The sequence below is a fragment of the Engystomops pustulosus genome, chromosome 8 (genome assembly GCF_040894005.1).
Source record: "Engystomops pustulosus chromosome 8, aEngPut4.maternal, whole genome shotgun sequence".
Classification (NCBI taxonomy): domain Eukaryota; kingdom Metazoa; phylum Chordata; class Amphibia; order Anura; family Leptodactylidae; genus Engystomops; species Engystomops pustulosus.
The window spans coordinates 17,453,449-17,464,863 of record NC_092418.1 but is presented as its reverse complement, the minus strand read 5'-3'; positions in this window follow the sequence as shown (position 1 = coordinate 17,464,863).

The window sequence follows — 11,415 nt, the reverse complement described above, 5'->3', positions numbered from 1 at the left end:
GGGCACCCTGTGACTGGCACACGTATGGGGGCACCCTGTGACTTGCACACGTATGGAGGCACCCTGTGACTTGCACATGTATGGAGGCACCCTGTGACTGGCACATGTATGGAGGCTACCTGTGACTGGCACATGTATGGAGGCACCCTGTGACTGGCACATGTATGGAGGTACCCTGTGACTGGCACATGTATGGAGGTACCCTGTGACTGGCACATGTATGGAGGTACCCTGTGACTGGCACATGTATGGAGGTACCCTGTGCCTGGCACATGTATGGAGGTACCCTGTGACTGGCACATGTATGGAGGTACCCTGTGACTGGCACATGTATGGAGGTACCCTGTGCCTGGCACATGTATGGAGGCACCCTGTGACTGGCACATGTATGGAGGTACCCTGTGACTGGCACATGTATGGAGGTACCCTGTGACTGGCACATGTATGGAGGTACCCTGTGACTGGCACATGTATGGAGGTACCCTGTGCCTGGCACATGTATGGAGGCACCCTGTGACTTGCACATGTATGGAGGCACCCTGTGACTTGCACATGTATGGAGGCACCCTGTGACTGGCACATGTATGGAGGCTACCTGTGACTGGCACATGTATGGAAGTACCCTGTGACTGGCACATGTATGGAGGCACCCTGTGACTGGCACATGTATGTAGGTACCCTGTGACTGGCACATGTATGGAGGTACCCTGTGACTGGCACATGTATGGAGGTACCCTGTGACTGGCACATGTATGGAGGTACCCTGTGACTGGCACATGTATGGAGGTACCCTGTGACTGGCACATGTATGGAGGTACCCTGTGACTGGCACATGTATGGAGGTACCCTGTGACTGGCACATGTATGGAGGCACCCTGTGACTGGCACATGTATGGAGGTACCCTGTGACTGGCACATGTATGGAGGCACCCTGTGACTGGCACATGTATGGAGGCACCCTGTGACCGGCACATATACGTGCGAGTCCACCGTGCCTACCCCAGCCATCACACTACCTCTGCCATGCCTGCCCCAGCCATCACACTACCTCTGCCATGCCTGCCCCAGCCATCACACAACCTCCACCATGACTGCCCCGGCCATCACACAACCTCCGCCGTGCCTTCCCCAGCCATCACATAACCTCCGCCGTGCCCACCCCAGCCATCACACTACCTCTGCCATGCCTGCCCCAGCCATCACACTACCTCTGCCATGCCTGCCCCAGCCATCACACTACCTCTGCCATGCCTGCCCCAGCCATCACACTACCTCCACCATGCTTGCCCCAGCCATCACACAACCTCCGCCGTGCCTTCCCCAGCCATCACATAACCTCCGCCGTGCCCACCCCAGCCATCACACTACCTTCACCGTGGCTGCCCCAGCCATCACACTACCTTCACCGTGCCCCCCCAGCCATCACACAACCTCCGCCGTGCCTGCCCCAGCCATCACACTACCTCCGCCGTGCCTGCCCCAGCCATCACACTACCTCCGCCGTGCCTGCCCCAGCCATCACACTACCTCCGCCGTGCCTGCCCCAGCCATAACAGTACCTCCACTTGCCTGCCCCCGCCATAACAGTACCTCCACCTTGCCTGCCCCAGCCATCACACCACCTCCGCCGTGCCTGCCCCGGCCATCACACTACCTCCACCGTGCCTGCCCCAGCCATTACACTAAAGTCACTAAGTGGGGGAGTCACTAAGACTCAAATGGGGGAACTCTCTAGCTAGAGGGGACTCTATGGTTAGATCCTATTTATAGTGGCATTGTCTGGATGAGGCACGATGCATGGAGACAGAGAAGTCCATGACATTCTACATGAAATGATCAGGTCTTGTTTGGAGTTGTCATTTTGCAATGCCGGTAGAGATTGGGTTCAATCTTCCAGATCTTCTAGAATTCAGCTCCTCACCTGGTCCAGCTCAACTCAATTCTCATATGAATAGATCTGTAATGTTTGTGGTAGAAGAAAAGCTGTTGTCTACTTGAGGCTGATGGAAAGTTGGAAGAGCTTGTATGCCTATTGATTCTCCTCTCTATCTGACCCCGCATTCGATGCTTTTTGTTCCCTTATGACAAGCTCATAATACATTGGAGTACTCAACCCCGTCTCCTTGAAGTATTTTATGACAGGGCTATTCAAGCTCCCCTTTGTTTTACATACAAGAGAGATGTGCAAACACCGGTGTGACCTTAGGCGGATAATGCAGGAGAATTTATCCTTGAGTTAAATGATACAGATCCACAATGTAATAGAAGTTGTTTTATCTTCATGTAACTGCTCTCTTTTGATGAACATTAGATGGTTTTTAAAGTCTGGATAAAGCCTAATTATAACAAGTAGTGGAGTGGGGTCCATTGGGCCCAACATCCATTAATCCATGGAAAATAGACCCTGGTAGTCTATAACATTTGGTGTTATGCTAGACCTCTGGAACCTGTGACCTTGTTGGTACCTGGTCCATCTGAAGTATCCTCTGATTCTTTGGTGGGCCAGTATAACCCTGGTTGTGACCCTGTAACCATGTATATTCCATTACAACAGACATATGGGTTTCAGATAGCCCAAGCCAACCAGCCCAACCCAAAGAGTTTATTTATGAGTGATCCCTTTCTTATCATGTAATGAGGTCTCAGAAGATCTCAAATGTTTTTTTTCTCATTAACTATTGGTAACCAACATGCTTTACGAAAAGAAAATCGTTTAGGCCACCCAAGCATATCTAAAGAGTCCAAAAAGCCAATCCATCTACAGAAACTTATAGTAAGTTTTGGTTCATTGAAGCCACCACTACATGTCCAGGCAATGAAAACATCTCGACCAATTTGGCCATTGGCTGTTTATATTGGGCTTCATTTTTGGGGCCATTTGTACCATCATTTCATAGAGAAATATCAGACTGGTCTCCACCTCGATGGACTATGTCTCATGGACTAGTTTCTATTTTAGACTCAATCAAAGATGGCTGACCCATCCCACCACACGTCTCTCATCTGCAGAAGTCTGGCTCGTCGATGGAAGTTGAGTTCTTATTGGCATTTGCTAATTGAACCAACTCAACACAAGTCAAATATTCTCTGAACTTCAATGAAACATTGAAGCTTTGCAGGTAGTCAGGATTTTCAGCTTTGCACCAGATCTCGTGTTTTCGATGACAGCTCCGTAAAACATCTAATGTGTCCTCAGCAACATTGTGCATTACGAACATGAACACGATATGATGAGGAGTGGAGCGGCTTAATAATGATTTATATGGAGAGTGAACGAGTCAAGGAGCAGAGAAACCCTTTGGGGAGGTGAGGAACATTCATATTTTGCTCCTAATTGACTTAGTGTAAGAATAGTCAGAAAGCATTTATAGACACAGATCTGCCTGACTCCTACCAAGCCACTTCCAATTATCCTTCGGAGCAGAGAGAAGGAGCGGAGGTAGAACGGAGATGAAGTCTAAGTGTCTGGTCGTTGATGACAACCATGGTTTTTTTGGGACACTAGTTCATGAGGACGTTATTAATGGCCCCATAACTGGGCTACTCTTATACGCCCGCTCTGTGGGGCTCCGTTGACACTGGCACCCCAGGCTAATTAGCATAATTTCTATAACTCTATACGGCACAACACAGGATCGTTCACATTGATCTTGAGATCCAGCGCTCTCCATCTGACCCAAGAAGCAAATGTTTAACAAACTGTGAAAAAAAATTACAAAAAACCATTCAATAGACCCCAAGCAGAGCACAGTATCCTTCCATCAACCCTCTTACAGACCCCAAAATCCTTCCATCAACCCCCCCACCACCCCTAACAGAGCTCCTAACCCTTCAATGAACCATTTTAAAGACACTGGAACCATTCAATAGACTCCACCAGACCCCAGCACCAATTAATTCACCTCAACAGACCCAATAACCCTAATACACCTCAACAGGCTGTGTATACAGGGGGAGGCTGAGTAAACAGGGGGAGGCTGTGTATACTGAGGGGAGGCTGTATATACTGAGGGGGGCTGTGTATATAGGGTGAGGCTGTGTATACAGGGAGAGGTTGTATATACAGGGGGAGGATGTGTTTACAGGGGGAGGCTGGGTATACTGAGGGGAGGCTTTTCATACCAAGGGGAGGCCGTGAATACAGGGGGAGGCTGTGTCTATAAAGGAGGCTGTGTATACAGGAGGAGGCTGTGTATATAGGGAGCTGTGTACATAGGGGGAGGCTGTGTATATAGGGAGCTGTGTACATAGGGGGGCTGTGTATACAGGGGGAGGATGTGTATACAGGGGGAGGCTGTGCATACAGAGTGAGGCTGTGTATACAGGGGAAGGCTGTGTATACTGGAGAGGCTGTGAATACTTGGGGAGACTGTATATACTGGGGGGAGGTTGTGTCTACTGGGAGGAGGCTGTGTATATTGTGAGAAGGCTATTTATAATGGGGCTAGGCTGTTTATACTGGGGGGCTGTGTGTACAGGGGAAGCTGTGTACACTGGGGGAGCTGTGTATACAGAGAAGGCTGTGTATACTGGGGGGAGACTGCGTATACAGGGGGGAGGGGGAATCGTAATAAAGCCCTCTTCCTGATGGAGCAGATCGTCACCTGTAAGGTACTAGATGCCACTAATCTCTGTGTCATTGACTGACTACTAGTGTGTGAGGTAGCATCATTGGGCGCCGTGGGGGGGGGGGAGCATTTTCAAGTTTCGCCTCAGGCAGCAAAAAGGCTATACTGATCCCTATCATAGATCTCTAGTAGAGATGAGCGAGCACTAAAATGCTCGGGTGCTCGTTATTCGAGACGAACTTTTCCAGATGCTCGAGTGCTCGTCTCGAATAACGAGCCCCATTGAAGTCAATGGGAGACCCGAGCATTTTTCAAAGGGACCATGGTTCAGGAATAAAATGTGTTATTTTATTGAAAAAGAATGTCTTCTGATAAGTTAGCAGATGTATGCAAACATCTGCAATCTATTCTTCACTGTTCCGCGCGTATATTATCTCCCGACAAGTTATCAGATGTGAAGAACAGTGAAGAATAGAATAAAAACAGTGAACACAGGATCATTTAAGTGAAAAACGCAGTGAAAAACACAGTGAAGAATAGATTACAGATGTTCTGCACATCTGCTTACTTGTCGGGGTGATACGCTGTCCCAGGATCCGCTCCTCTTCTTCCACTGAAGTCTCCCCGTGCTGCCCGATGTCTCCCCGTGCTGCCCGATGTCTCCCCGTGCTGCCCGATGTCTCCCCCGTGCTGCCCGATGTCTCCCCCGTGCTGCCCGATGTCTCCCCGTGCTGCCCGATGTCTCCCCCGTGCTGCCCGATGTCTCCCCCGTGCTGCCCGATGTCTCCCCCGTGCTGCCCGATGTCTCCCCCGTGCTGCCCGATGTCTCCCCCGTGCTGCCCGATGTCTCCCCCGTGCTGCCCGATGTCTCCCCCGTGCTGCCCGATGTCTCCCCCGTGCTGCCCGATGTCTCCCCCGTGCTGCCCGATGTCTCCCCCGTGCTGCCCGATGTCTCCCCGTGCTGCCCGATGTCTCCCCGCGCTGCCCGATGTCTCCCCGCGCTGCCCGATGTCTCCCCCGTGCTGCCCGATGTCTCCCCCGTGCTGCCCGATGTTTCCCCGTGCTGCCCGATGTCTCCCCCGTGCTGCCCGATGTCTCCCCCGTGCTGCCCGATGTCTCCCCCGTGCTGCCCGATGTCTCCCCCGTGCTGTCCGATGTCTCCCCGTGCTGCCCGATGTCTCCCCCGTGCTGCCCGATGTCTCCCCCGTGCTGCCCGATGTCTCCCCCGTGCTGCCCGATGTCTCCCCCGTGCTGCCCGATGTCTCCCCCGTGCTGCCCGATGTCTCCCCCGTGCTGCCCGATGTCTCCCCCGTGCTGCCCGATGTCTCCCCCGTGCTGCCCGATGTCTCCCCGTGCTGCCCGATGTCTCCCCCGTGCTGCCCGATGTCTCCCCCGTGCTGCCCGATGTCTCCCCCGTGCTGCCCGATGTCTCCCCCGTGCTGCCCGATGTCTCCCCCGTGCTGCCCGATGTCTCCCCCGTGCTGCCCGATGTCTCCCCCGTGCTGCCCGATGTCTCCCCCGTGCTGCCCGATGTCTCCCCCGTGCTGCCCGAACGAACGAGCATCAAGCTCGGACGAGTATACTCGCTCATCTCTAATCTCTAGCAAATAACAGGACTCTTCAACTGATCCCCCAAACCCTTCAATAGACCTTCCCAAATGAAAAGACCTCCCGAATTTGCAAAAAAGGCAGGAATTATTTTTTTTAGTAATTATCCAGATTTTGCTCAACTACTTGGCTACCATAAGAAAATAACGAGATTAAGGAATTCAATTTATCGAGCAGAAACACGACTGTGCCATAAATGTTACTCCTAGCGGGAATGTAAAGGATCCCACACTGAGGGCTCAGCACGAGATGACAGGTTTGTAAATGGAAACTTCTCGCATCTCCGGGAAGGAAGAAATCTCTTAAAATTTCTCTTCATAAGCAAATCTACAGGAAGTAATAATATTATAGGAATCCATCAGCAGCAACGGGGGAAAATCTCCCTCTCGTTTCAATAAGTGTCATAGATACAAAGGATATTCCTTTAACATGGACTTTAAATTACATCCCATTTTGCCCTCATTTTAACCACCTGATGCTAGTAGTCGGGGGGAATCCTTATCATCTGAAAATCTTCCTCCAATATTGATGTTTTTTTCCTCTCCCAAAAATAAAACTCCATAAAAAACTGCTTTCAAAACAAAGCAAGTACCAAAAAATGACCCCTATGAAAAGTATGAGTTATCCCACAAAAAACAAGCCCTGCAGGATCTCCATTGATGTCCAAGTAAAATTAACGTTGTGGTTTCCTGAACACTGCGTCACAAAGAAAAGATTGTAATTATTTCAAAAAAACGTTTCCAAAAACAACATTGGAAACAACACCCCCCACCCTCCCTGATAAAAATCATTTATGGTGCCATTTAATAGTTCCACAAAAAAACAAACCCTCAAATTGATGGAAAAAAACACTGATTTTATGAAACAGTGATAGGGAAAAAAAATGAAACACTTGTTTTATGATCAAGTACCAGGTCCTTAAGGATGTACAATGACAATCACGAATGTGAATTTTCCCCCTTGACTTCTGACCCCATCCTAAGACTAACATGATATTATGTGCTGGTAAATATTTTCCTGCCGAAGCGGCGGATGTTCTGAAGCGTGACTGACCTTGGGGTATTTCTGTCTCCTAGACTAGTTTTGTATCGGAATCTTCTATAGTGTCGGAGTGATTGTGAATAGAACATCATGATCCTTCTTTATGTCGGAGAACATTGGAGGGTCATGTGTTATTGGTCGCCTTAGTAGACTGGATGTGGTGGGATAATTCTGACTTCATAACTGTTCTGCTGGTGGGGGAAGCCAGCACCAACATGGTGGAGAATCCTGACACTGAGTGGTGCTGAGCGTTAGACGAGCTGAGAGGTGTCCTGTTCTGATGCCAAGGTATGAAGGGTCTTTGGGTGGAACCAAACTGAGGCCAGGAGATTGTGTAGGCTTTGGGCCTGTGTTGGTGCACTGTGGGCCATTTGGGAGCTTAGGGACTAAGGGGCTGGACAGACTTGTCTCCTGCATGGGATATGGTGGGTTGGGAGACTCTAACCAGTGGTCAGTCTGGTGGATTAATATACAAGGTGCCAAGAGCTGATGTGTTGGGATCGCCAGATTGTGAACTTGTGCAAGACGAGGTCACTTGCAAGACAGACTTAGCCGAAATGCCAAAAGACCTCATGAAGTCTTGGAACCCTGGAAAAATCTTCTAAACTTTGAGGAACATTCATGTTCTCACTGGCCTTTTAGATATTGTATAGGTCCAACACTTTCCCCATTGGTCTCATTCCCCTCCAAAAAATCATGACCATCACGTAGAGTGCTCAAGCTTACATTACCCTAATGGGAATTCGTTTGGGGGGGATGTGGAGATCCCTTGATCACCTCTCCACGTTAGCCTTCTAATGTTGTGAGGAGGTCTGAACCCAATGGTGACTTTTGACTCACACTATGGATTACAGTATGTGGGGGATAGATATTTTGTTATAACATATCTTGGGGTTGTGACCAGTAGTGGAGAAGCCCACCAGAGTATGAGAGAGAGTACCGGCCGTGGCCCAGGTTCTAATGGAAAAATGGAGCCAAGAGAAGGAGAAGACAATCCAACCTGATGTCTACTGTGGTTGATAAAGTGTGGACTTGAAGAATTTTGAGTCCTCCTGTCTGCCGGTAGTTCTCTCCCCTTCCACCGTATGACCTAATGGAAGGAAGAACGTTCTTCGAAGATTGATGATGTCTTCATGTAGGTTGATGATCCAAATGGACCTCCAGAGTTGCCCATCTCATGTGCTTGGACTGGACAGAAGGACAGTAGACTCTGCTCCCCATATGATGGACATGTGATTACATAACCAACCCGATCCTAAAATACCATAGCAAAGGTTTCTAGGTGTCCTCCACCTTTAAACAGCAGACAAACTGTTAATATTCTCTTCATTGTCTCCTTTCGCGAGCAATTTCTTCTTTTTGAAGTAAAATTGTTGTCACCTTTGAGTCCGAGATTATGGTGCAATTATTTTTTTAAGCCCATTTGCATCGGAAAGCAGAATTTCTATAGAAGCTTCTATCATCATCCGTCTCATTGTCTCCAGGAAGCCGATCCGGGTTCACAGAACACACGAGACGTCAGGTACTGGCCCACGTTTTCTTTCTTGAAGCATTATATTATTTTATCTGCATATGTAAAAATAATTACCAAGCGTAAAATGTATATAACAAAACTCAAAGGGACAATATCTTATCAGTCCTACAGTTTTATAACATGATTTATTCATTCATGGTTACTGTTAACCTATTTTTCATTATTCTCAAGTCTATAAAGACCGGAAGTACACTAGAATAAAGACATTACAATCTACTACTGCCCCCTATGTACAAGAATATAACTACTATAATACTGCCCCCTATGTACAAGAATATAACTACTATAATACTGCCCCCTATGTACAAGAATATAACTACTATAATACTGCCCCCTATGTACAGGAATATAACTACTATAATACTGCCCCCTATGTACAGGAATATAACTACTATAATACTGCCCCCTATGTACAAGAATATAACTACTATAATACTGCCCCCTATGTAGAAGAATATAACTACTATAATACTGCCCCCTATGTACAGGAATATAACTACTATAATACTGCCCCCTATGTACAAGAATATAACTACTATAATACTGCCCCCTATGTACAGGAATATAACTACTATAATACTGCCCCCTATGTACAGGAATATAACTACTATAATACTGCCCCCTATGTACAAGAATATAACTACTATAATACTGCCCCCTATGTACAAGGATATAACTACTATAATACTGCCCCCTATGTAGAAGAATATAACTACTATAATACTGCCCCCTATGTACAGGAATATAACTACTATAATACTGCCCCCTATGTACAAGAATATAACTACTATAATACTGCCCCCTATGTACAGGAATATAACTACTATAATACTGCCCCCTATGTACAGGAATATAACTACTATAATACTGCCCCCTATGTACAAGAATATAACTACTATAATACTGCCCCCTATGTACAAGGATATAACTATTATAATACTGCCCCCTATTTACAAGAATATAACTACTATAATACTGCCCCTATGTACAGGAATATAACTACTATAATACTGCCTCCTATGTACAAGAATATAACTACTATAATACTGCCCCTATGTACAGGAATATAACTACTATAATACTGCCTCCTATGTACAAGAATATAACTACTATAATACTGCCCCTATGTACAGGAATATAACTACTATAATACTGCCCCCTTTGTACAGGAATATAACTACTATAATACTGCCCCCTATGTACAAGAATATAACTACTATAATACTGCCCCCTATGTACAGGAATATAACTACTATAATACTGCCCCCTATGTACAGGAATATAACTACTATAATACTGCCCCCTATGTACAGGAATATAACTACTATAATACTGCCCCCTATGTACAGGAATATAACTACTATAATACTGCCCCCTATGTACAGGAATATAACTACTATAATACTGCCCCCTATGTACAAGAATATAACTACTATAATACTGCCCCCTATGTACAAGAATATAACTACTATAATACTGCCCCTATGTACAGGAATATAACTACTATAATACTGCCCCTATGTACAGGAATATAACTACTATAATACTGCCCCCATGTACAGGAATATAACTACTATAATACTGCCCCCATGTACAGGAATATAACTACTATAATACTGTCTCCTATGTACAAGAATATAACTACTATAATACTGCCCCTATGTACAGGAATATAACTACTATAATACTGCCCCCTATGTACAGGAATATAACTACTATAATACTGCCCCCTATGTACAAGAATATAACTACTATAATACTGCCCCCTATGTACAAGAATATAACTACTATAATACTGCCCCCTATGTACAAGGATATAACTACTATAATACTGCCCCCTATGTACAAGGATATAACTATTATAATACTGCCCCTATGTACAGGAATATAACTACTATAATACTGCCTCCTATGTACAAGAATATAACTACTATAATACTGCCCCTATGTACAGGAATATAACTACTATAATACTGCCTCCTATGTACAAGAATATAACTACTATAATACTGCCCCTATGTACAGGAATATAACTACTATAATACTGCCCCCTTTGTACAGGAATATAACTACTATAATACTGCCCCCTATGTACAAGAATATAACTACTATAATACTGCCCCCTGTGTACAAGAATATAACTACTATAATACTGCCCCCTATGTACAGGAATATAACTACTATAATACTGCCCCCTATGTACAGGAATATAACTACTATAATACTGCCCCCTATGTACAGGAATATAACTACTATAATACTGCCCCCTATGTACAGGAATATAACTACTATAATACTGCCCCCTATGTACAGGAATATAACTACTATAATACTGCCCCCTATGTACAGGAATATAACTACTATAATACTGCCCCCTATGTACAAGAATATAACTACTATAATACTGCCCCCTATGTACAAGAATATAACTACTATAATACTGCCCCTATGTACAGGAATATAACTACTATAATACTGCCCCCTATGTACAAGAATATAACTACTATAATACTGCCCCCTATGTACAGGAATATAACTACTATAATACTGCCCCCTATGTACAGGAATATAACTACTATAATACTGCCCCCTATGTACAGGAATATAACTACTATAATACTGCCCCCTATCGTTTGTAGCTTTGTGTATTGTTACCTACTATGT